General features: G+C 42.7%; 1 protein-coding gene across 6 annotated transcripts in view; it reads right to left on the bottom strand.

Annotated features, from left to right (window-relative positions):
* The window catches only part of ptprfb (protein tyrosine phosphatase receptor type Fb), a 197,943-nt gene that overhangs the window by 134,159 nt on the left and 36,218 nt on the right, over positions 1-27,566 (bottom strand). For 4 of the 6 annotated variants that reach the window (XM_083783087.1, XM_083783085.1, XM_083783086.1 and 1 more), the window contains exon 2: positions 7,336-7,860. The exons of 1 other annotated variant lie outside the window; for it this stretch is intronic. The gene's annotated coding sequence lies outside the window, so the exon portion shown is untranslated. The remainder of the gene's footprint in view (positions 1-7,335; positions 7,861-27,566) is intronic. One more of the 6 variants, XM_083783084.1, reaches the window with a different exon arrangement.

Below are 27,566 nucleotides of genomic sequence, written 5' to 3' on the forward strand. Positions count from 1 at the left end.
GCGCATGTGTGGATACATGTGGATGTGTTTGCAGGATTAACCACATACGAGGACACACAACAAATGCATGATGATACACTCACTCACACAAGCACCCAACATGCCAAAGCTGCAGTCCATTTGTGTACGACTCATGACGTTTGACTGAGCATCCGCGACATGGTGTTGAAAATAAAGATCCAGACAAATTTTCCCTGACACGCTGCCTTGTTCTCTGACAATGATTAGAGTGAACACCAGGCCATCACACGCACGCTACACAGACACACAGGGACAGGACCTGACACTCAACGCACCAACCCCCTAAAGTGCCTCTGTCAGGTCAACCAATGTAAGGCCATCACAGCCGATGATGCCATCATCAAAGCATGCCGTAGAAATGCCACAGGCTGGTTTAATGTAATCTTGCCGTGGCTTGTTATAAACCTAGGTGATCATGCTGGAGAATGTGACCATCGCCTTTGATGCCAGATCTACAGGCCCAAAGACTGCCACAACAAGCCCAACCTGCTACAGGGGAAAAGCCATTCAGGAAGTAGTAATCAGCCTTGTAGGAAATTATCACATACCAATATCACAGGATATACCATCCTGTAAATTGCCACTGGCCAATTGTTGGTAAGATAACCATCCATCACTGGGAAAGATCAGAACTTTGCTAATAATAGTCGAGTCAAATTTGTGACAGTGGTTCAGGAGGTATAGCAGCCGTCTTGGTATTGGAAGGTTCCCGGGCCGATACCCGGCTCCTCCTGGCTGAGTGTGTTGAAGTGTCCTTGGGCAAGACATTGAACTCCTAACTGCTCCCGATGAGCAGGTTCGTTTCTTCCTCCACACGATGGTGTGAATGGGTGAATATGAAGGGGAAAAAATCTAAACATCTGAAAACACTTAGTTTTAAGAAAGGCGCTACATAAATGTAGTTCATTAGTGTCTGGTGAATTATGTACTACTATGTATGAAGATCTGCACTCTATACATAACTTATAAGGAGTTGACTCTACATGCTAATCTTAATCTTATACAATGACTAAAGATTGATTAAATGAACTAGGGCTTGTCACGTAACTAGTGTATGACTGGTGTAAGATCTGAGGAATAAGTCAACAGATATCTGAGGAATTGTAATCCTTTCAAGTGAGGCCTTGTCTCTAGTACGCCAGCAGGGCACTGATCATTAGGCTGACATATTCAGCTAATGAATGTGTATGGGGAATGGTCACATTATGGGAACCATCGAAAGCCCAAGAGTTTGAGATGACTGACAGCTAATAACCCTGCCATTACTACTGTCAGCCACAGTGGACAGCATAAACTACACATGTTTGATGCATTTGCCAGTGTACACTAGACTAGACTATAATTAACCAAATAGATATGAAAAAAATCACACCCGTGTGAAGTGAGGGGCGCTTTACCAACCCTTATAATCCATGCAATATCATAACATAATTTGCTGATTTGATTTGCTCAGTGACAGACAAAACCAACTAAATCACACCGTGTGAAGTGAGTGGCGCTCTTATTATCATACATCATCATATATATCATTCCGTGCACAACCAATCAAATCATCACAAATGTCATTCCGGCCGATCACTTTTGGCGTCTTCAATAATTCTGCCCTCACTTTTATCTTCAACATGTACTTTGCTCAGCCAATCAAATCATCGCTATGGGGTGATCAGCCAATCACAAGCCAATGCTTGTGTTCACACAAACCCGGAATGATGGTCATAGGAGGGGGTAGCGCCCCTCAAAAATGCTATTTTGTATTTAATTTACATCAAACTGTCAAGCGGTGCCTACCCGGGTTGTAATTGTTTGCCTTGCAGCTTATGAAGTTTGCTTTACAAACTTAAGCTACAATCCTTACTTAAATCAAATGTTATTTAATCACTCTGTATAGTATGTTAATAATATACTAGCACATCTGCAGTGGTTGGAGGTTGTCTCTCTACTCTTGAGGAAGAGTAGAGATACTCATCGGTGAACCAATAGGATGCCGCCGTGGACACGCCGGCACCAATAGGATCCCGCCTTGTACTCGCTGGCACCCGCCCCTCTAGAGTCTAGACCATAAACCACACAGGCTGGGCCAGGCTATCTTGACTTGAATGTGATCCAAGGAAGCTGAACCCAGCACCAACCCCCCTCCGTGTTTGCTGATGTAGAAGCAGCTATACTTTTATCGGGGAGGAGATTTGTAGGGAGAAGACAGGGGATTAGCCATCAAATTACGAGGCAGACAGCATCCGAAGCTCCAGTGTTGCAGAGTGATAATCTCTAGGGCTGAGCAGAAGAGTTGGAGGGGAGAGGAAGGTAGGGTCAGGTTTTGGGATTAAGGCCATGTGGAATGGCAAACTTCTCAAAAGAGTGCATCCCTAAATATGACAGTGTGTGTTTTACAGTGCCCAGGGGACCCCAGCAAAGGCTCCGTTCGCACTTCGCAGTCTAGCAGGTTCCCACTCCATTCCATGTCTCAGTGGTGACGCTCTTGAGTTGAGACGACATTTGTGTCGACTTTTATTCTATTTCCGTCAAAGCAAGGGATCGCAGTGGCGTGCGCCACATCCTTGCCAGTAGTGTAATTACATAGCCCAATACAAATAAAGCCGAGGCAGCCCAGTTTAACATGGGGGACGAAAGAAGCTTCTCAAATAGAGACTCTGTAGCTAGGCAGGACTGGCAGAATCAAGTTGCAGTGGCCTGGCTGGCCTCGTACTAGCTTCATGCATTGTCACCTCCCCAACACACACCCCCCTAAACAAGCCGTTCTCTTCTCAGAAAATACGCCCTGCCTGAACACACAGGAATGTTTCATCAACGCCACCACCCCCAACATCCTCGCAGGGGCACAATGGGGCCAACCTGGCCCTGCCACGGACAGGCTATAAATAAGAGAGGCGCTCTAATGAAACCAAATGAACCTCCATCCATCTTCCCAAAACAAGCCGCAGAGCCAAGAGCTTATAGGGGGGAGACAAGAAGGAGTCACGGGCCACGTGTTTAAAGTATAATACAGGGGCTACACTCAATATATGTGTGCGTGTGTATGTGTGCAGCACGTTCACTGCATGTCTGAAACACTTGAATTCTACTCGCTCAATTATACCTCGTCCAAGATTCTGTTACGCTACATGACCTTTTATTGATCACTGGTCGTGACTCGTGTTTGAGAGTCAGCAACTTTGAGAAGAACATAAAGCAAACGTCATACCGATTGCTAAGGTGTCACTGTACAACACATAGAACACCCCCCTCCAACACTCGCACGCGTGCACACACACACACACACACACACACACACACACACACACACACACACTGCTGTGGTGTATTTCTAAGTGTGTGCATGTCTAAGACTGTAATTTGAACACTAGCTCCCCTAGTCATCCTGTCTTGATTATATGACAGCCAGACAGCTTCTTACTGTACATTGTTTGAGATCAGAAGCGCGAGCAGCACCTATTTGTTTGGAGAGGGATTAACAATCAGGCTGGGTAAAAAAATGACTGGCGAGACAGACCCCGTAATCAAGCAAAATGTCTGGTCGAGACTCGAGGTCACCCGTTGGTACAAATCATTAAGGGAGAGAGAACAAGGTCTACAGTTGCATGGGGGATAAAAAACCTCTCCCTGCCCCATGTCATAGAGCCCAGGAGTAGATCAATCCATATTTCATTACATTTTCTTTGCGGTTGTTTAGCATTCCAGTTCTACCCTCATGGCCGAGCCGAGAGCAAGGTGAACAGAACCCCTTGGTTCATCCTAAGGTCATGTCCACAAGCCATCTATTTTGATTGGCTTCCCTGCCGAAATAACTATTTTGTCCCGTTAATGTAATGGCAAGTGTACATCAATCATGTAGTAATAGCATACATCATATCAGACGAGCGGTATAACTGCAACAGAGAGATCTTCCATTTACAGAAAATAGCGTATTACATGACGCCATTTACATTTACATGGGCTACTGTATGTTGCCATCCCACGAGCAATGCTGCACATTTCTCATGTCTACGAGTGCATAGGCATGCACTCGTAGACATGAGTGCCATGCAAATAGAGTACATACACAATGCAGCCACCCTGGTAAATGTAGCCTGTTTCAATCAGTGAGGAGGCGTAATGGGGTGATGTGAAATTGAGTTTTGTGCGAGTGGGGTAATGTCCTCCCTGACGAAGCGGATTTGTGCCTCAGTTGAGAGCCACACAACTGTAATGCATACAGCTAAATGTGTGACCCAGAAGAAAATTCTAGGGAAAAAAACAACATAAAACAACACATGGTTTAATCTCTCAACATTAGGCTCATGGCAAGAAAAAAATGATAGGATGCATTAGAAGCGCAGGCAATAATTGGTCTTGTAAGGCAGATATCACAGTAAACACTAAACACCTAAACACACTTATTTAGAGTCTAAAAATACTTTAGCAAGAGAAACTAGATTAGAGAAACTAGATTGCACATACTGTATGCACAATTGCACATATCAAGGTAATGCTACTAGGGCTGGCCAATATCTAGCCTATATTATATACTCATCACTGATATTGTCTGGAGTTTGGATATCGTAATCATGTGATGTGGCATACGTTTTGTCCTTTCCAATTATTAATATTAAGGCTAGTTTTAACCTGACTGTTCTAACTTCGGTTCTATTATTTGCCTTTACCCAGTTAAGTTATTATATAGGCATTATTGATGAATAATTACATAAATATATCAGTGTGGAAATAAAGTATTTTGCACAAGCACCAATAGTCATTGAGGTATTAATCAATATTTTGTCCACATCAGCCCGACATCAAGGCATTTAATTTTCTACCTAAACCTAGTGGAATCAAACACATGCTCCATTATTGTAGAAACGCTGTTGATTTCAGTGATGATGTCGACCGAGTCTCCCTTTTCTTTTTAACCCTAAATATCTCCTCAGCAGCTGTCAGAATGGATGAGAGGTTGTCCCATCAGATAAAGTGTCATGGCTGAGACCATGGAGTGACTATCGGCCAGTTGACACTTAACGTGTTCAGTCAGTGGCCTCTGACTGACATCACACGTTGCAACATGACTTGACTTTGACACATTCAGTGCTCTCGGTTGCTTTGTGCACATTACTTTGTGCAGTATGGCGGATTGACAATTAGCCTAGGCCTTGTAACCGTCAAAGAACAACCCTCAGACTTGTTACCATCATCAACATCTCTCGACGATATCTTGAATGATATCGAATGAAATTTCCCCTCTGCAGGTTTTGTATTGACTAAATGTCCCTGTCCTGATTCAGAACCCAAGCCACGGATAAAGATAAATACATGGAAACATTAGCCTTTCACAAACCATAAAAGCCACAAGGGATGTCTGGCCATGGCTGGTGTTCAGACCAAATCTGTTGGTAACCATTCACGCAATCACCTTCACAGACATTGATCCGTGATTGTAGGCAACCCCTTTCACATCTCACCTGAGACAGCAGCGGTGAAGTGAATCCATCACCCATTAAAAGGCCATTACACGTCATCCGAATCATCAATGATGAGAAATCAAGTTGTATGGAAAAATCCATATGCTCTGCCCATAATTACTTTTCAGCTTTCCAACAGGGAGAGAGCACGATTGAGTGATTGACTTCACATAAAGAGCTTTGTCTGAAAGCATTCTACAAGGTAGGCAAAAAACCTTGAAACTGGAGCCAATTCAAATTGGATTTAGTATGTTTGACAGAGGTACCATACTAGTAAAGAGTATTGCTGAAAACAAACAATCAAAGTTGTTTCTTAAGTTCACATCCACCGTCCTATAGCCAATGATCACTCGTGTTTGCACACAGCCTCACTGGAACTTAGACGGCGACATTGTGGCTGAGTCGTAGCCATAAAAGTGGAATGCCGGGTTAATGGCCTGTGTGGCTTAAGGTGAAGAAGGATAACCTCAAAGGTCAGCCACTGTGGACTGGGACGGATGTTCCCATTTGGACATAGAATGTAATTGTGTGTTTTTGTTTTACTTCCTTGTTAGTTTATGCTTTTTAGGAACCAAACAGATGTGTGCCAAGACATTTTAGCATTAGCCTCCTTATTGTCGGAACACTTTCTCGAGCAGGTTGAAGTTTCATCATAATGTTTGGGTTACCACTCCCTAGCAAAGACCAACACCGCACTCATAGGCTACTAGTCAATGATTAACTGATAAACAAACTACTTCAGATTTAGGCCTACCAGGAGAGAAAGAAAATGTTAAGTTCCCGGGCCAGCAAGACGGACCCACAGGGAGGTCTCGCCTTTTCATGCCAAACAAAGCGAGACAGACATGTTGTCTTTACATTCACACTGTTCGCTGAAAGTTCAAGACAGCTTTGAAAGAAACACACCAAAGAAATATATTTGTTCTCCTCTATTTGTTTACCCTAGTGACACCAGCTCTTTGTATTGAGCAACAGATTAATTGTGCAACACCTGTCTAAACATCAGTGAGCAAAAACTATTTGTAATAGTTAAACGAACACTTAACACCAGGAGGAAAAATATATATGTAACTTTGGAAGGCTACCAAAGTTACCTGCACACATAGTTATTATCTCTATGAAAAGACAAGATACTGAAATATTTGAATCTCACATCACATTGCAAGCGCTTATCGGTTATACGAAGAAAGAACAAAATAATAAGAAATACTGTAGATACAGCACAAACTTCTTCCAAAAGTCACAAGAACTTTCAAAACCTCTCTCCTGCCCTGATTTGGGATTTCAAAGCCCCTCAATGGCTCTTTCTAAGCTAAATTCTTTTTTGCTGAAACTTTAGCCTCAAGATTGCCTAGGGAGATAAAGACAACTGGAAAAACAGGTTGTTTGGCCTCAGAGTAGGCTTAACACTGTCTAACGGCAGGGTGCCTCACCTTAGCAGCAGTAGCTAAGGGGACACTCTATGGCCCCTCTATTCAAAGTCCGCTGAAAAAAGAGGGGAGGGCTCACCCCAGACAGGGCAATTTGCCAGAGAGCCAGCCAATAGAGTTAAGCCAAGACGAGGTTAAACTATTGTTTTGGCTTAACAAGCAAGAGTGAACAAGGACAAAAGGCAACGGGACAAAAGAATAGTAAGAAAATACCTCTCTATTGAAGTGTATCACATCAAGTTACTTTGTTTTTGTTCACAAGAGGTAAGTTAACTTTCATTTTGCTGGATATGAAGGCTAAGCCAGTTAAGACTTAAGGGAAAAAAACACCTGTACAGAATTGGCTTTCTACTTTCGTTCAGAACTAATCCTTTGTTGGTTGTTTCATCATTACCATGCTACTACCATGCTGTGGGCACAAATGTCACACTTACCCATGCATGTAAATTAGGTCCCTTACAAATAAATCCTTTTTTCCAATTCCCTTTATCTTTAGTCAGTTATTCCTGAGAGCCAGAGAAAGACAGAAAAAAATCCAATTCCAAAAGAATCCAAGCCAATCCAACAGTATCCGAAGTAAAATTATCCTTGATGATAGAGGTCTCTTGGAAGAAGAAAAAAAAAGTAAATCAGGAATGTGGTTTCCCTGTTGTCCTCCTCAGTTATTCCATTGACAATGTTTCGTTAAATGGGAGGAATTGCCTTGCGTCTCACCAGCGATATGTCTCCAGCTGTGGCAAAGGGAGTAATGTGGTTCTTCTTTTAGGAGGGGATCCTTCAGTGGCACTGCTTTTTCACACACTGAGCCGTGTTCAGGCACTGCCTGGGAGGAGCCAAGACCACACATGTGATGTCATAGGTGTTGGATTTCACTGTGGAGGAGGAGGAGGAGGCGGGAGGCACGAGAAGCATTTACCTTCCTGAACTTTGACCAATCAGAGGCGGTTGTGGGATTTCACCTGTGTGTAAAGAAAAAGGTTTTGAGGTATGAGTACACGTGATGTTATGTGGTCCCGCAGCTAATGAGCCATAAGGCCGTCTTCTTATCTGGGGTGTGCTCAAAACTGCACGGTAAAATCCCCAGTGTCAACAACTCAGAAAGTGTACAAAAGGGTCCATTTTGGTTACATTTGTACATTCCTTGAGTTATAAATGGATAGCTTAACACTGACGATGTTATTGTCTATTTGTGGCACAAATAGAGGCCATTTAAAATCCTGCATATATTTTTTTGTAATTCAGAATCACAGCAACCTATTTCACTGGCCAGCAGTGGCCACACATGTCATTGCTTCCCACAAAAACAAAAAAGGAAAGCAAATAACACAAGAAGTCACCAAAAGTTAATAGGGGCTAAATGTTTTTCGTGACCTTGAAGAGATTACATTTTGAGCATTCCCATGAGACTTGAGCAATTATGTTAACGATCGTAACAACATTGCAGGACTTATTCAAGTGCTCCACCTCCAAATTATTCTGAAATAAAGAAAATAGAAATGTACGCAGCATCCGTATTCTTCATTCAGGCAATGTACGCACACTCGTCACTCAAAATGCACGCACACACAGTCACACACACACAACCATCAAACAAACACACTGGTTCCCTTTTTTTTTCTTTTTTTTTTCCCTCCGGTCAAACTCCACTAGCCATGGAGCTAATCATCCACAACAGATGTTCAGAAATGTTCAGTCGGATTTATGGTGAAGCTCAGAGGAACAGCCAAGTCAGCCTCTGGTGCAGTTTTTCTCTTCCGTCCTACAAGGACAGGGGATTGCACAGAGAGAGAGAGAGAGAGGATGTCAGCACTACCATTAACCCCCCCCCCCCCCCCGGTCCCTACCCTCCCTCGCTAAGGCTCGCCATCCGAGACGATAGTGCCTTAATAGATTAGACAGGCTCTGGACCTTGGGGAGAAGTGCGGACTGTTAACTGGACTCCTACAACATTGCTTCAACAAATGTCCTTTTCCCCTCCCGAGAGACCAATAACTTTTTTTTATTTTTTATATTAGTGATGTTGATGAGAGAAACTGCAACTGAAAACATAACCTGGAAGTATGGCAACTGTGTTTAGGTGTGTGAGCAGTGAGCACACGCAGCTATATTAACTGCTGAAACTACATGTAAGTCGCTCTCAGGCGGGGCAGTGTGGTGAAGTACCTGCCCAGCACCATGGAGTCTACTAGGGGTTACGAACTTCGAATCCACCGTAGTGCACCCACTTTATCGAGTCCATAAGAAAATAAATAGGGATGTCCAATATTTACTTTTTTGCAGATATCCTGATATTGTCCAACTCCTAATTCCTGATACCAATATCAACCAATACCGATATATGCGGCCGTGGAATTAACACATTATTATGCCTAATTTTATGGTGATGCCCCACTGCATTCATAAAGGTTTTCCAAATACAAATAAACATTATCATACCTTTGGGAGAAATTTAAATTAATTCAAAACAATATTTACCGATATTACATTTTTATGCCGATATACAGTATAATATTGGCCGATAATAAAAATATTGTTTTGTTGGTGTTTGGGGGTGGTAGCCGGGCTGGGAGGGTTATATTTGTCTCTGCACGTACTCCCACGGGCTTGGGCAGCACCTGTCAACGTCGAGTGTTGGGCTCTAATGTCCTCTCGTTGGGGGCTCCTCACTGGCAGCTGAGTCAGTATGCCACAACAGCTGTGACAACACAGAATTGTGTATGGGGAATAATTAATAGGCATAACGACTAAATAATTAAAATGATAATAATAATAATGAAATAAAACTGCATGTAAGTCCAAACCCAACCAGTGAATATGGCAGTTATGGTTTGATTGCACCATTTTGAATTCCCGAAAACCGGAGGCCAAATTGGTTCTACTCAAAAGTGGAAGATAATAGGATTTTTGCATTAATAGCCTACTGTAATATATCCCGCTGTTTCTTGAAAAGATCAACTGTCCATTTCATTACTGTGTACATTTTCTTAATGTACAGTACAATGCAAACTAACTGACAAGAGAATAATGTATAGATAATGTATAGTGCATCAAAGAAAACAGGATAGTTAGCAGCTAAACAATGTATCAATCTATCGAAACAGCATTATATACAATATATATATATATATATATATATATATATATATATACACTATATATATATATCCCAAAATAAATACACATACTGCATGTATGTCTCAGAGAATACCGCCTAACTATAAAATAAATATCAGTAGCTGAACTCAACCAACCACACAAAAGTTCAAAACAATAGTACTCATAGGAAGTGACTGATTGTAATTGTAAAATGTGACAGTTGTAATGCGATTACAGTGCCTTGTGGACTAAAACACTGTTGAAGGAAATAGCTTTCTCTGAGTCCAACCTCTGTTTGTCTAACAATGAGAGACAGCCTAACTTTACTCGAGGGCTACAGAACTGTGTACACAACAGCACACTTGACAGAATGACAGGATAATTTCTGTCTCTTTAGTTTATACCTTGGCACACAACAATGTGACTACTCGTCTGATTAAAAGTATAGCTCTGTTCAAACACAAAAATGTTATGGACAAAAAGATAATCAGGTACTGAATCTCTGGACACAATCATGCATTGATAAAAATGTTATAGCAACATCTAATAGAATAACTATTCTGTATGTCTTTGGAAAACTTCATGTCCTTGAGACAGATGTGAGACGTACAGTAGTAGATGGGGATTTCCAGGGCTTAATTATTATCCCCACATGCTGAGCAGAAGCCCACTTAGAAGCACAGAACAGAATGAAAACTATTTTTGTGCCAATTCAAATGTCACATTCATCTGCAAGGAAAATCAGACTGTTATTGGTGATAGAGAAGTTCACGAGGAGAATGTTAGTAGCGAATTCCAATTTCATGCCACAAAGTACATTCAGACTGAATATTACATTTAAACAGAGCTAGTAGAGCTACTCAATTTAAAACGAATTCTTATTCACAATAACAGACCTTTTACACTGGCAAAAGTCTGTTTGGCCGTGAAATCAACAGCTAAAGTTTGGACCAGTATTAGACCGTCTGGTTTTTAAAGCTCCGATTTCAACACCCCCCCCCCCCCCCCCCCCCAGTCTACTGGATGTATTCAGACTTGGAAACACCCATTACCTTAGTCTGATCATTTATTACATGGTGTCATCCCCCCATCCCCCAATGCTTTTCACTAGATTTCAAATGCTGACGACAACCTCCTCTTCTCCTCCCATCAGTGTGAGGGAGATGACACCTCCATAACCAATGTGCCCCCCCCCCCCCCCTCCACACACACACACACACCTAACAATACCCCATTAGCAGCTTCGGTAAAAGGAGGAGAAAGACAGAGACAGAGACAGAGAGAGAGATTTTGTGATTGTGGGAGGTTGTTCATAAGGCTTCTCTCTACGTGACAAACTGCATGCGCTGCCTGTTGCACAACTCAGAGATCTATCGGTTATGGTTAGAACACCTGGATCCATCCAGACACAGAAGCTCCCCAGTTGGAGTAATCTACTCTGATGTGTGATTATGGGCAAACTGCACGGGCTGACATTTGAAACCATCATGCCTTCAAAGCACAGTGAGTGAATCAAGTCATCTGTCTGCAACGGCTGACAAAGACTAGTGCCAACAAAATAAATTAAGGTCAAGTTCAATTTATTTCTTTTATTTCTTTTTAAGAATTTCTAAAACCACAGTTTGCTGACAAATCTCAAAACAAATCTAGAATGTTAAAATGGTGTCCAAATAGCCATGCATTTGTTATCTCCCTGTGCAAAGAGGTCACTGATAAACCACAATTCTGGCTGCATGCCCACTAAGAAATTGCTGACCTGGGTCGTAAACAGTGAGTTGTGAAAGTCAGCGTGCTGCTGTTGATAGGCTTTTAAGACCTGCACTATGTCATTGTGTCCAACAGCACAGCTGGGAAGCACCTGTTTAGTCTAGATTTCCTTGCCCAACCCACAATTCATGGCTCGGTTTGTCATTGTAAGGGTGGTCAATTAATTATTAAGACATGAGGGCGATTCTACAAAATGTCAGTTTTCAGAAAAACATATGTTGCTTTATCAGTGATGCTAAAACCTTTCATGTAAAGTACAGCCAAAATGATATGTATTTCACCGCTGACCCAGCAAAAGCAAAGATTTTAGTTAAAAATGTTAGCTTTAAAAATACGTATATATTAAAAGATTTTCACAAAGTAAGTGACAAGCTATGTTTGAATAGCCAAAGTATAAAATAATAGTTAAAGTGGTTAAAGTCTAAAATGATAATTAAAAAAGTATTATTAACCGGTTGATTACAAAGGGTTGCGTATCTGGATAACTGCATGAGACTGACGAGTACTATTTAGAAAAGGCTACAAGGGTACATCCATGCCATCTCAAGGCTATATATCTGTCTCAGAGCAGTGTGATGTGCGCTTCCCATTTATCATTTTACAGGCCAGAGTGGCCACCACACACCAGTGTTAAACACACAGCATGTCTATGTTTGCTTTTCTAAGAGGGGGGAGGGATTTCCATAAGCTGCAGAGAATCAAACTGAATGACAAAGTCACAGAACATGTAAAAATGCACCTCCGCTGAACACCAAGGACGACGCAGGCCTGGATTATACTTTTTTCTCCCTTCTCAGGACTGTCTGCTGATAAGCAAGTCGCCAGTGCTTAAGAGGGAGGGCAATGGCACATGGCGACAGGAGGTGTGCAAAAGACAAGGACAGTGAGGAAACAGAGCACATAAAAACACACAGATAAGATTGGTGTGAGTGTGCTGACCTTCAGTGCGTGCTTGCACACAGCTTGTATACAGTATACTCTATATATGTGTTGTTGGCTGTTGCGTTGTTGTTTGTGTGTGTGTGTGTGTGTGTGTGTGTGTGTGTGTGTGTGTGTGTTCACGGTGTTACCACACCATTTGACATATGTCAATGTGCATTTATGTGAGTGTGACTGAAAATAACAAAACTCCAAGAAAAAAAAGAGGAGAGAGAGCAAGGAGGAGGGAGGGATGGACAAATGAGGTAAGGTATGAGCAGAAGAGGCGCCAGACTTTATTTTCCTGCTACTCTATATCTCTTTGGAAAAAACCACAACAAGACTCTTTGTCCATTTCAGAGGCCATGACAAGTGGCGATGACGGTGTGTGCTTTCCGAAGGGTAGACTGGCAGGGGGCATGCTAGTGAATGCATGTGACAAATCATTTTTATCTGGGAACCCAGCGGGTATTGACAAACCGGGGATGCATTTAGATAGCCCAATTAAAATGGGGAAATGAAGCGACATTGAGGCACATTACATCGACGTGCTCCCCAATGTCTCTTTCTGTCTCTCCATTGCCTGCACCTCGCACTGTCTGAACCTCCCCAGAGACACAGCGCACTGCAGACCGCACTCACAGAGGGGCATGCGGGGGGGGGATTTAGAAGGCTGAGAATGGGGAAAACTGGTTTTGACGTGAAAGAAGAAAATGCAATATGGAGGCAGTGATGTTTTTAAGAAGAGGGAGGGGTGGGCATGCGTGCAGCTGCAGCACAGACACGTCATCATTCTCTTCTTTTGGGTGGGGTCTACTACGGCGCTGAAGGGGGTTCCTCGTTGGAGTTACAAAATGGGAGGTCAAGGATGGATCACATAACACGACTCAGTGTAACTCCATGCCGCTTCAAAGGGTAAGTTTGCAATAGATGTTGTGTGTTTTGTGTCTGCGTGAGTGTGACGAGGGGGTCGGTGCATCGAAGCGTGTTTTAACCGCTGACCTTCCGTGTCCTCTCCTTCCACTCTCCGGACCAGCATGCTTCACTTCGCCCCTTTTTTCACCTGAGCGCTCTTCCCTGTGGTCTCATTTCCAGAGCTCTATTTGTCTTGTTGATGGATGGGATCATTCCACCGAGATTACTGTCAGGTGTGTTTTTTTGGGACAGATGGCTGCCTTAGCGCCGACACACCACAGACAATAATATCCCATTCATTGCATTCCTTCAAGGTTTGCTAACAGTCTAGAAGACAAAGACCGGGGTCTACGAGACTTGGGGAAAAGTATGATCTTGCCTTTCGATAGTCTCCCTGTACCTATAGTCCCCAGCAGGTCTGAGCATGCTGTGAGCCGACAGGGGAGCCTTTGATGAATCTAGGAAACTTTCCGTGGATCTCTAATAAAGCCCAGTGGAACAGAAAAGGGGAGAATCCTCGCCCCAACCTAGAGTAGAGGACAATTTGTCTCTGCCGAGAGATCCTCGCGGTTGCTCTCCCACAATGCAGTTCTGCCACTCCGCACAGAAAGGACAAGGTGCTAGCACTCCAGAAGATAAGTAGACTATGGATCGGCAGCATTAACTGTATGGAGTGCTCTTCATACTCTGCGATCATGTCAAATGCCAATAAGCAGCAAAGCTACACCCACACACGCTACACAAATGAAAACAAAAAAGCCTTTAATTGGAATGTGTTGCTTTTCAGATTGCTTTGGAAGCATTCTCCACAGGACCAGGCAGTCAATGGTATGGAGTACAGACAGAGCATTTAGAATTCTAATCATTTACTTTTGGCATGCTGCAAAACACCACAAAGGGGGAGGGCGTGTTCAAAAATCGACTTCATTGTTTGTTAAAAGGCTCTTATTAGAACGACTCCCAGAGATTTTAGCCGGCATGTTTTTCCACACGGAAATCAAAAGGGAGGGATTTCACAATTACTCTGCCTCCACATGGCACAGCTTGTGTTGGTGTAACAAAACACAAATTATCAGTTAGCCTCTGACACCAAATTAACTCCCCAGGACCCATTGGAATGTTTGCGAACATGGTGAATCACAGGTAAACCATCAATAAATACTAGTTATTTAACAATAATAGTTATATACAGCAGTAGTTCCCAAACGTTTTAGCTTGAGACCCAAAAGAGGCATTTGATGTCTCCCCAGGACCCAAACTATAGTGAAAATTGCAGATCTACTGTAGAATAGATCGACTTGTTTGGGCCTTACTGTAGTGATATACAGCATTGGCTGTGCATTGATGCAGCCCAAAACCACCAAAGACCACCAAAGACATTTGGTGGTTTTGGTGTTTTGACAGCAGAAAGAAAGGAATTCCTGGCAAACATTTTAGGCGTGGCAGTCAGTAACTGGCTGAGTCACCAGGCTTTAAATAATGTAATAATTCAAAACCATCATTAGTAAAAATGTTGAGTCAGGTGACAGGTCTGAGTAACATTCAACACCCCCCCCCCCCCCCCCCCCACGCATGCACACGCACACGCACACGCACACGCACACACACACACACACACACACACACACACACACACACACACACACACACACACACACACACACACACACACACACACACACACACACACACACACACACACTGTTCCCATGTTTTAACACAAGTAGTGGACTGAGAGATTGTGGTTTCTCTTCTGAGTTGCAATTAAAGTTGCTGTAGTGTAAGTGATTATGTTTGGTTAAAACAATTATTATGATAGAAATCATTGCTATAGAGTGTCTGGTCAGTAACAGGGATCTCCCTGTTGTCCTGTCTCTCCAGCTCTTTAAGAAACAGAACATTTATTTGATGTCTGCTTCTTTTTGTATAATCACTTCTAATGTCACTTATCTATCCTGTATGCGTGTATCTCTCATATCTTCATTTTCTTTTAGCCCAATTAAATTATTAAATAGCTGGATAAATGGGGAGACACCTGTTACTGAACAAACACTCAATGACTACTATCGGAATATAGAGCTATTTAACACGTATACAAATATCACTTACACGCCCTTTAAATGAGCCTACAATATAAATTGGGTCATAAAATGAGATACCAGTAAGTTATAGTATTCTCTCTCAGCCACACATAGGCCAGGATTAAATCCACTGCTTTAAAATAAAAGTCCCACCCATTCGTTTCTATCCAGCCACACTACACGCAAATCTGAACACCTTAAGCACCACCCACACACACACACACACACACACACACACACACACACACACACACACACACACACACACACACACACACACACACACACACACACACACACACACACACACACACACACACACACACACACACACACACACCCTTTCAGCAGATGAACAGCCTGCCAAATGAGGGAGTAATCCATCACTGGTGCCATTTTCTATTTGCAGGGTGCCTCTCCTCAACAATAGCTTGACTGACAGTGGAAGATAAGGCCTTCTTTTGACTGAGACGCAGAGCGGATGGGAAAACAATAAATAGCCAAGACATCACTCTGCAGTATGTATAAGGAAACAAAATATGATACGTTTGATCCTCCATTTATAAAACGAGAAAACGAAGTCACACTTACTAGAACAAAAGTAGCAATATGTTTGAGGTTAGAAAAGAAAACAGGTCCAATAATAATATGATCCAGGTTTTAGACTTAGCCAAGTGAAAATATCAAATTTACGAAGGTTGCAGACAAGACCTGAAACCACAGCAGGAGCATGTCTGTTGGGCAGAAACTTATCTCCAGATTGAATCTTTTAATGCCCTATTTTACGCTTCATCGTAGGACAATATATTACAAAAGTAGCGTGAGCTTGTAGATCTGCTAATTTCAAAATCTTCACTCAATCAATGGCAGGTTAATTGAGTGATTGATTGGTTAATTGACGGAAATATTGTAAAAAGACAAAACAAAAATCTATGCAGCCTTCATATTTAGCCCTATATAGTTATCTGAGCAAAGGTCACTGAGTTATGGCCATTTGAAGTGTTAAAAACTGCTGTAACACTGTTGGAACAACAGTGCTCCAGCAGTGTCTCCGGGGGCAACATGTGACTGCTGTTATGGTCAACCTCTGAACAGTGTTAGTGGCTAGTTTTGTGCGGATTGGAGCATTGGTGAGTCTGTGGCCACTGGGCCCCCCCAAGGGCCACATGTGACCCCCAGTGTTGACAATTCTAATGACAGACCCCTGTACGGTGTTGCTTGTGCCAAGTTTGTTGTGGACTGGAGCAACGCTAAGCGTGTTGCCCCTACCCCTCGTGGGACTATTCTCATGGCAGTCCCTTGAACAGTGTCACGATGTTATGTTTGTGACTTCCCCGGTCCACAGTCCACCGACCAAACCTCTAGGCAATTTTGGCTAAATTGTATCTATTGGAACATGGGTTTGTCATTTCCTGAAAAGTAACAGTTATGGACATACAAGGTTTCTACCTGAAATAAATAAAAATCACACCCGTGTAAACTGAGTGGTGCAACTCCCCTCTCTCCCCCCCTCCTCTCCTCTCCTCTCTCTTTCTCTCTCACTCATTAGCAGGCAACAGTGGAGCACTATCTCTCTCTCTCTGTTTCTGGCACAACAGCACCCCTACTGGTACTCATAGTCATACTGGTGCTCATTAACGTCACATAGGTGAACACAGACATTGCTGTTCTTTGGAGTGGTTGCACCACTCAAAAACTAAGGCATACTTTCTAGAAGAAAAAAAAGTAGCTAATTATGTTTAAGGTTAGCAAACAAAGCCGAATAATAATCCTTTAAAAAGGAAAGTAGGTAATTTAAGCCGTATTCAAGACACAATGGAAAAGACACACAACACAGTGAAGGACCACGAGCAGCTCCACAGACATAATAGGTTTCAAAATGTCTGAGATTCTGCATTTGGAGTGTCATTAACCATTCATGGCAATTGGAGTGAGAAATGGACTCAGACCCAGAGAGTGGGGTGTCAGCACAAAATAATTACAGATATTAAATATTCAGCATAAAGCTTATTATAGCCTATTATAGCATCAGTGCCTCAGAAATGTATAGGGAACGAATCAGCAGATTAATAAAAATGTAATATGGATGAAAACCTTGACATTTTCCATTAGCTAACGTTCAGCTTAATTGAGCCTTCGAGAAGTTACACCTAATGCCACTGCCATTCACATTAGACTAATTCCTGCACAGAGGGAAAAACACAGATTTGGTCAATTGATTTTAAAGACACTGTTGCTTCATAGTGGTCCTGTAGACCAGAGACTGACTGCAAGGAGAAGTAAGTGGCTGGTGGTAATGCTGTTTGGCGCTCCAGGGCAAGGGAACAATATTTCAAAAAGGCAAGAGCCTTCTGTGCTATTTTTAAATCTTAATGGAAAATGTGGCTGAATTAACAAACTGCCAAAGTGCAGAAAAGGAAGTGAAAAGAAAATATTGGACCCCTGAGATGGTTACACCCATGAAAAAATACTCAACGACCCTACTTTAGAAAGTAATGAAGGAAGAATTGCAGTCACCCATGCATCACTTTATAAGTACTAGTATATAACACACACACACACACACACACACACACACACACACACACACACACACACACACACACACACACACACACACACACACACACACACACACACACACACACACACACACACACACACACACACAGCTGCACAAATTCACCTAAAACTATGCTTTTGGCCGTGACCTCGATCGTCAATATTCAACTAATGTCAACAAGTGTAGCACATTTGTCAGACCCAAATCTAGCTACCCGACAAGATGAAATAACACTAGTCACCAATAGAGTTGAGCTCAGAAAAAGAATAACTAGTAAAAAAAGTAATTAGAAATTAATAGACAAACAATAAATCCGGAGGGAGAAGAAAAGCGAGATATCGCATGGTTGTTGGAACGATCCAAACATAGTAAATGTATGGTAACGCTACCATAAGAGCATTTGGATGAAGCACGAGGGAAGAAATAAGGGGAGAAGAAATAAAATATATTTTTTAGAGAGAGAGAGAGAGAGAGAGAGAGAGAGAGAGGATGATTCATTGTAGAGAGGTGACATGAGGTGCTTCTAGAAGAGATGAGTTTCCAGGTTTTAGACTTTAGATATTTTCACTTAGCCAAGTGAAAATATCAACAACGTCTTTGAAGGTTACAGAGCTGAAATCACGGAAGAAGCTTAGACAACATATATCCTCTCTGTCTGGCAGAAACCTTGTATCTCCATATTTCATCTTTCTTTCCCCATATGATTGCCCTATTCCCAGCTACAAGCTCACAATGTAGTGAGCTTGAATTTCTGCAATTCTTTCTGCATTCCCTCTGTCATATGCCCAAACATGCCCAAAACTGACTGCGTAAGAAATATGAACACACATTCAAAACGATCAAACCCAATAAAGCCCGGGGCTTGTTTCCATTGTGGTCCTTTGTAAGGTTTAAAGTGGTTAAGTCTGTCTGTGAGTTTTTATTGCGAATTCAGTGAGCACTAACTATGAGACCCTGCAGATCATGTCTGTCTGTCTGTCTGTATGTCCGTGTGTCTGTCCCGCTGGGACACCACCCGCCCGCCACCAGAGGGCGCAGCTGTAGCACACACACACACACACACACACACACACACACACACGCCCGCCACCAGAGGGCGCAGCTGTAGCACACACACACACACACACACACACACACACACACACACAAACAACCACACACACACACACACACACACACACAAAAAATGACTAACTAAAAAGAAAATAAAAGTACGTAATTTATTCTAATTGTTGTTATTGCAATTTACGAGCTGCGTTCGCTTCACGCGTTTGCGCGTCTTACTTGTAAATGTTTAACTAACAAATATTAACAGGAGCTCGTTACTAAATTATATCTACATTGGATATATTGGAACGTGTTCTTTTTCTCCCATTTCCTGAAAAGTAAAGTTTTTGGACATGGATGGTTTCCACCCGACAGTGACGATATATGATGGGTAACCGAGATACGTAATCCGAAAGTGGAACATACATCACCACAGAGTGTTTGTACTGGGTGCAGTCAAGGGCTCAGCATTCCTTGTGCTGCTAAATTCCTATCGCCCCCCCGACCCCTTAACCCCCCTTCCAATGCATAACCCAAACCCTGCAGTCCACTGAGAAACATGCCGCCCTGGAGCGGATGGTGGCATAACATGTGGGTAGAATAACACATGAAACTGAAGTGTCCTGCTATAGGATAAGCCCTCTCTCCCACATTGATCAAATGCTTCACCACGAGGTCAGAGCCATAGGTCTCACTGGGGGGTACTGCCATCACACGTGCGCGGCATGCCATCGTACACTCTTGACACTCGCAGTAAGACCTTCCCCCATTTTTAGACGCGCCAGTGCACCGTTCCATGCTATTTAGGGGTTGAAACTTTAAGAGGGTTTTCCACGGGGTGGGTTCATGTTCCGCTGTCATTTTGATGCCGTAAAACATTCAGTTGTCTTTGCTTGTCGCTCAGTCTACTTTTATTTGGTTTAGGGGAAGATGCTTTTATAATGCACCTCGCTTTTATTGGTTAGATGCCTTGGTTAGATGCTTTTATAGATAGACGCAGTGCCACGATGTCTGGACTTCTTATGTATCCAGCGGTGTGGTTAAAATGTGCGTGGATGTCTTCCCTGTGCATTTATGGTTTAGTTCAGTGAGACACTTTAATCAGGATTAACCATTTATTTATTGCAATGATTTTGCATTGAGTTGCAATGCTGCAAGTTGCAAGTCTGCTCCTGTGATACCACAAATTATCTGCGCAAGCGTAACACTGAATCTGAGATCACTAACTAACGCCCCAGAAGCAGAGCCCCAAGTACAGAGTTATTGCATGAACATGACATTGATGAATCCTTCAAGGGCATACGTTAAGATACACAGACAGATATATCATACAATCCACAGAATTATACATTTAACAGTGAAGAACTAAATGCCACAGCCACAGGGAGGAGGCCGGGGAAGTGGAGGAAGTTTGATCACTGACAGGTTGCAGAACGTAGCTGTGACGATGCAGAGCTGGAGTATGAACAGTGAACTATGATCTGCTTAAAAACACTAAGCCTAAACCGAACAGTGGAATAGAGCGTGAGTGTTTTATCTTGTTAGCAAATTAGAATGAAGGTAGATGATTGAGGATGAACGTACTGAAGACCTCCTGATTGGTGTGCCTACCTGAAATACCTGAACTAATAGAAACAGACTGATCTTATTATGCACCATCGCATTAATACCAGTAAGATGCCTAAGGGGGAGGTCGTATGCACGCATCCGCCTGTGTGACGGCAGACTGCTGGGTGAGCGTTGGCACTTTGGCATGGGGGGGGTCAGATCAACATATGGAATTAATTCAGTACTGGCCATATAAGTGTACAGTGTACACTTGAATGTACAGGGTTTGATTAGGTCAGATCAACATATGGAATGTCAGAACAGGTCAGCTCCATATATGGTGATTTAAGGGTGGCAGCAGGGGCAGTGTCTTGACTCTTGAGTGTACTTTAATTTTCGGGCCTGTTGAGAACTCACTAATAACTTTGGGGCGGGCCCGTCTAGAGTTTAAATGGACAGATATCAGTCAAAAGGTTGACATATAAGAGGAAGGATGGATGGGGAATGTCACAACAGGTCAGCTCCATATATGGAGATGTAAGAGTTTGAGGTTTGTGGTCAGATGTAGAGTTTCTGGCCAATATTGATGACATCAGGGATCTCAATATATGGGCTTAACCCATTCTGACCGGGCACCCATTTTGGTGTTGGCATCATGTTATGCTTTAGCTATTGAAAAATAGCAGATCTACAAGCTCATATCGCGCCACCGAGTGGCGCGATACGAGCTTGTAGGTCTGCTATTTTTAGAAAAATCGAAGAACGACTGACATTTTTAGAATCTGATCTCAGGTCAGAATGGGTTAATCAGACCAGTGTGTGTCCAGTGGAAAACTCGTATGAATCTGATCTCAGGTCAGAGTGGGTTAATATTGATGACATCAGGGATCTACATCCCTGATTATGTCACGTGATGTCATGCCTGGGGTAGCCTGACCTAAGCAGAGACATTTCTGGTCTAGAGGGGCGGGTCGCGCCTCAGAAATGCGCGCACCCTGATTGGATCTCATCGATCTGTCCGTCACCCCCGGCCCCTCCTCTCCCCCCTAGTGCAGCGCTACGTCACATCATTTAGAGCGACGCCCACCCGGAAGGGTTGACTCCCACTTTTAGACTGGTTCAGCCCGCGGCTTTTTCCAGGCTTTCATCTTTCGCGCAGACGAAATGAAAGCCTGGGTATCGAGGCTATGCCTGGGGTAACTAACTGACGGGAAATGCACTTTTTCATAGAAAATGCAACCTAGCCCAGGCGGTGGCGTAACCGTCTGGGCACCCGACTGGTAATCCAGTCGCAGTGTGCCGCGGGTTCGACTCCCGAGCCCGACTAGGCCTTTACTGCATGTCTTCCCCCCATCCCTCGCCCGTTTCCTGTCTCCAGCCTACTGTCTGTCCCTTCAAAAAACCAATAAAAGGCGTAAGCCGCAAAAAATATCTTAAAAAAAAAAAGAAAAAAAATTAACCTGCGGTCGCAATTAATATAGAGTAACGACCCTCAAAATAACATACCGAACATCATATACCTTCCATCACATTAACATGAATGCAGAGTTACGTCACTCCCAATAACACACCTGTTGTGTCTTGCCCGACATGAATGCACCTCAACAACTACATAAACTCTTGATTGGCTGCGTGATTTACATCAGCATTGCTGTTTGCAGCTATTGCAGTTGCACACACCTAAACATTCAACAGCCACGACGAGCACTCTGACGAACATGGACACGTGTACGGGCAGCCTTGTACAGCACCAGCTTCAGGAGGGTGACGAACGCTTCAGTTGCACTCAGCAGGGACAGGACTAAAACAAATCCAGTGTTCACAGACACAAACGGGAAGGTAGCAAGAACATGCCTAAACCCTAAATTATACTTTGTCGTGCGAGCTACAACATCTACGACGCATCAGGGATGCAACGTATTGTGATCTTGCAGAATCTTTTCTTTGTTGTAGTTGTGTTTGCTGTTTTGCGCAACGAAGCATGAGTCTTCAAGTCACCTCCAAATTCAACTGCAGTCACATGCCTTCCACAGGTTAATGTCCCTGCCCAGAATCGTACAGCTGATCCAATCGAAATATAATGTCTCCCAGCATCTCCCGCTGTACTTTGTCCGATGTTGGCCTCTAAGAGACCCCCCACAAGGAAAATGTCCAGATCACTTAAGTACTTCAAAAATTATTCTTGACACAGCAATTTAATCTTCTGCAGTATTGAGAACAGTGTTACCTATCAATTCAATTCAATTCAAAGGGCTTTATTGGCATGAGAAAACATACGTTTACATTGCCAAAGCAGAAAGAACAGTACAACAATACAGCAATACAATCAAAACAAAAACAAAAATTATGTACTTTGTCAGATTCTTCAATAGATCAACTTCTATGTTCAAGATCACTCGATGCAGGTATAGTGCAGGCATATACACAATGATTAGTCTTTACGGTGGTTGTGTTCCATTTGATATCCTTCTCCTATCACAGCAACTCACAAATCTTGCTGCTGTGTTTGCACATTGTTGTACTTCGCCCAGCAGATATGGGAGTTTTTTGTCATTGGTCATGTTTTCAAAATCTCCGTGTGTGGTTGTAATCTGTGGGAAGTATGTGTCTCTGATGTCTTGGTACAATGGACAGATGGTTAGGAAGTGTAGCTCGGTTTCCACTTCATTTAGTGTGCAGTGGGTGCATAGTCTGTCTTCTCTCGGGATACAGGTCTGCCTATGACGGCCTTTCTCGATCGCGAGACTGTGCTCACTGAGTCTGTACCTAGTTAAGATTTTTCTTTGTTTTGGGTCGGTCACAGTGCTCAGGTATTCTGCCACTGTGTATTCTCTGTTTAGGGCCAGATAGCATTCTAGTTTACTCTGCTTTTGTGTTGCCACTTTCCAGTGTGTCAGATAGTTTTCCTTTTGCTGTTTTATAATTTGGTTTAGTCCAATGGGTTTTCTATCTCGTGGCTCTGTTTGTGTTTGTGCCCGGAGTTCCAGGGCCAGCTGGCTGAGGGGGCATCTCTCTAGAGTTTCACTGTGTGTGAGTGCCTTGTTATGGAGTGCATCTAGGTCACTTTCTTTTAGGTGGTTGTAGAACTTAAGTGCTCTCTTTTTTATTTTGATTATGAGTGGGTATCGTCCTAATTCTGCCCTGCATGCATTATTTGGTGTTTTTCGCTGGGTACGGAGAATGGATTTGCAGAATTCTGTGTGTAGGGTCTCGGTTTGGTGTTTATCCCATTTTTCAAGGTCATGGTTTGCTAATGGTCCCCAGATCTCGCAACCATAGAGGGAAATTATCACAGCAGTTGCAACGCAGAGGTACAATGTTTGAATAGATGCACTAAACATGACAAGCTTGTGAATAAACAGTTGACAGTTTGTACCTTTTGATTTATTCATAACTAAATAATTTTCAGTTAAACAAACAGTTTCTTTGTCTCCGTTCTAAATCATATTCAACAACACAGGTTGCCACGGTTAAAATAAAAATCAGAAACAGAGTGAGAAATATATTGGGGCCGTGGTTGTTTTGTTTGGTTCTAAATTTTCAATGAGCAAGCACTTGGTATTCAATTAAACAATTGCACTACTACACTTACAACTACTGAGGCAAGGTTTAATTGTGAACGCAATGAGCACTAACTATGAGACCCTGCAGCTCATGTCTGTCTGTCTGTCTGTGTGTGTGCCACCAGAGGGCGCAGCTGTAGCACACACACACACACACACACACACACACACACACACACAGCTGCGTTCGCTTCCCGCGTTTGCGCGTCTTACTTGTTGTATAAGGTAGTCCATAACCACTTCCTACTCACAGAAGGGGTTTATTATTATTTGTATTCAAATGGTTTTGGTAGATCAAAGCCACATAGGTTATGTGGAAGCTCGCAACGGGAACACAGCTCACATAAACCATCTGTTTTGACTTGGGACAATATGGACATTCTTATGGCAGTAAAAGGATATTCTTGGGAAATATAACTGCTCTGGTAACACTATGCCTAATTTTCCTGGGGAAAGGTTTTCAAATTGTGTCAGCAGATGGCGAATGCATGTGGGCGGACAAGCCACAGTGGCAGCAAAATATGTTCACTGTTGAATTAAACTAGCCCCCTGTCCCCTCAGTGACTATGGAAATTAGTCTGCATGTCAAATACCACAACCTAAATTGGAAATTTAAATCAAGTCACAAAGCACTATTAAAATAAACAGGTTGTGGAACGGGAGTACTCTGGAGGCAAAGTTATGATTAAAATTTCCTGTAACAACTTGAGTTAGGAAGGCAGCATCAAATCGTAATGGATCAAATTGGCTAGGATGTGAAGTTTGCTCACTAAACTCCATATGAATTTAAATCTGAATCTAATAACAGACACCCCCTTCATCTACTCTACTGATCGACTCACAAGGCTCTACAACATAGTTTTCCTGTATGAATTTTCATCTGCTCCCTTCCTTTGTCCAGTCAAGCTAGTGACTCATAAAAAGTCAATCGCCTCCCCCTCCTAATAATGCTGACAGAGACAGAATAGGTCTTTCTGGCAATATTAACCTGTAGGCTTTCAGTTGGTAGGGCAAACAGGCCAGTAAAAACCCATCAATCTACATTATTGGCCCATTGAAGGGCTGGATGTGTAGCGGACCAAAACCTCAGTCTGGGAGGAAATCCTTTTTAATGGAGGTCTCCCTTTACATGAAGTCTGAAATATATGTTTCCCCCACCCTATGGTGGACCTTTCATTTATCATCCACGTTATATGCAGTGCAGTCCACACACTATAATTTACTAATTTAAAGGCTAACTGACAAGAGATTTCCACAGCACGCAAGTCCAAAGATGAGGATGAAAATGATCGCAGCAGACACAGACGGGCAATGACAAAAACACACCGTGACCTCTCTTAACTCCCAGAGAGAGTACAAAATATTCCCCATCACAAATGTAACTGTGAATAATGAGTAGTGAAAGAAACGACCCGTAACCTGAACTCCAAAAATAATTCTCGCCCAAGTCTCTCCGGCCTATTTTTCCTTGTTCTTTTTTTTAACAACAGGGCTACTGTGGGACCACATGCACACCCAGTGGAGGCAGCCGTGTCCTGGCACCGCCATTCGTTACGCTCCTGGATTCCTATTACTTCAGAGAGCTTGGTTGGCTGGGAAATCCATCTCCTGGTGTCAGCTTTATCAGACTTCTACACAAAACGCTACCGTTGGGAGGGAGGGGAGCATGGTCATCCAAGGAACCTCTGTAAAGGCGACGATGTCATTACCTGAGACCTGCAAAGCCCCAGCATGTGGTTCTCTAATGCCTGATTTATATAGTCTATGGTTGCGCATTGTGTCATGCACTGAAAGTGATTGATCTATAAGCTTACAACTCGTGTAGATTGGCTATATTTGATGTGGCGAGCAAGTATGAAATTAATCAGGCTTAATAAGGAGGCGGAGGGGTGATTGTAATGGAATGTTAATCCGCACGACCATAATAGGGCTGGCCGCTATTTGATTTTATTTACAAGTGAAACCTCAAAGCTTCTTGAATTTATTTGTTATTGTTCGCTTCTCCATTTTTAAATGTAGCCCTGTCGTTAGCAACACATGTAACTCTAAGAGAGTACATTTGAGTTCCAAACAGATGAATTAACACTGAATTTGACTGTGTATTATGACATCACATATACATGATAAAACTAGGGTTTGGCTGGTTACAGTAGATTTCATTATCATCATCAAAATGACCATTTGTTCATGTTTTTGTCCGTGTAGCACTACTGGAGCAGCACAATCCATTATTTAGTGATGATAGTGATTCATTTTCATGTAGCCTACACAGCTACCTCTGTAAACGTCCCTAGTTCAAGCTACCATGTACTGGTGGGCACATGGCTCTGTTCTGTTCTTGCGTTGTTTCGACGTTGTTTTTAGCCATGCAGGTCAGCATGGGGCTCTGTGAGTTATTAACCTCCTCACTCAAATTGTAAGTAGTAGCATTATGTGCATGTAAACCAGCCTCCGTGACCTTCCTATGTGCTCTAAATTTAATAGGGCATTTGACTGTGCAACTGTAACAGGGCTTAAGCAGTGGGAAAATGTCACTTCTTCACCAGGAGCTGACACAACAATAAAGGCCCGTTAAGATGCAACCAACTTCACTTGTCATAACCAGTTGAGCCCTATTTCATAGTTTGTTATATGTTGGCGTGACACAGAACACAAGATCTGATATTTAAACTAATTTAGACCATTTTTGAAAAGTTGTGCCTGTCCATCTTTTTTGTTTTTGAGGGTAAGCCGGAATGAGATGATGTATGAAAATAAGAGTGCCCCTCACTTCACACAGGTGTGATTTTTGCTATGTGCCTACCTGCACAAGTAGGCTACTGCCTACTGTATGATAATGGTTTTATCAAAAGAGAAAAGAATAAGAAGTAAGAAGAATAAAATAATTATTCCCATTTGCAGTCTGCTTTGGAATGGACTAACCAAATTAAAATGGAAAACAGTAGTTAACCTAATTGAGCTCATCGCTTATTCTTAATAGCCTACATGATAGGTCTATATCTCTTAGGGAACATTACTTTCACGATTAGGGAACATTACTTTCACGTTCACGATGCGTGTCCATAAGTATAGCATAATAGTTATTTTGCGCAGTGGAAAATAGACAGGCAACTGTAATAGAATTAAACCCAAATACATTAAACATTGAATACAGCTTCATCAAAGGT

This window comes from Protomyctophum parallelum, assembly GCF_964188405.1.
Source record: "Protomyctophum parallelum genome assembly, chromosome: 14".
NCBI lineage: Eukaryota > Metazoa > Chordata > Actinopteri > Myctophiformes > Myctophidae > Protomyctophum > Protomyctophum parallelum.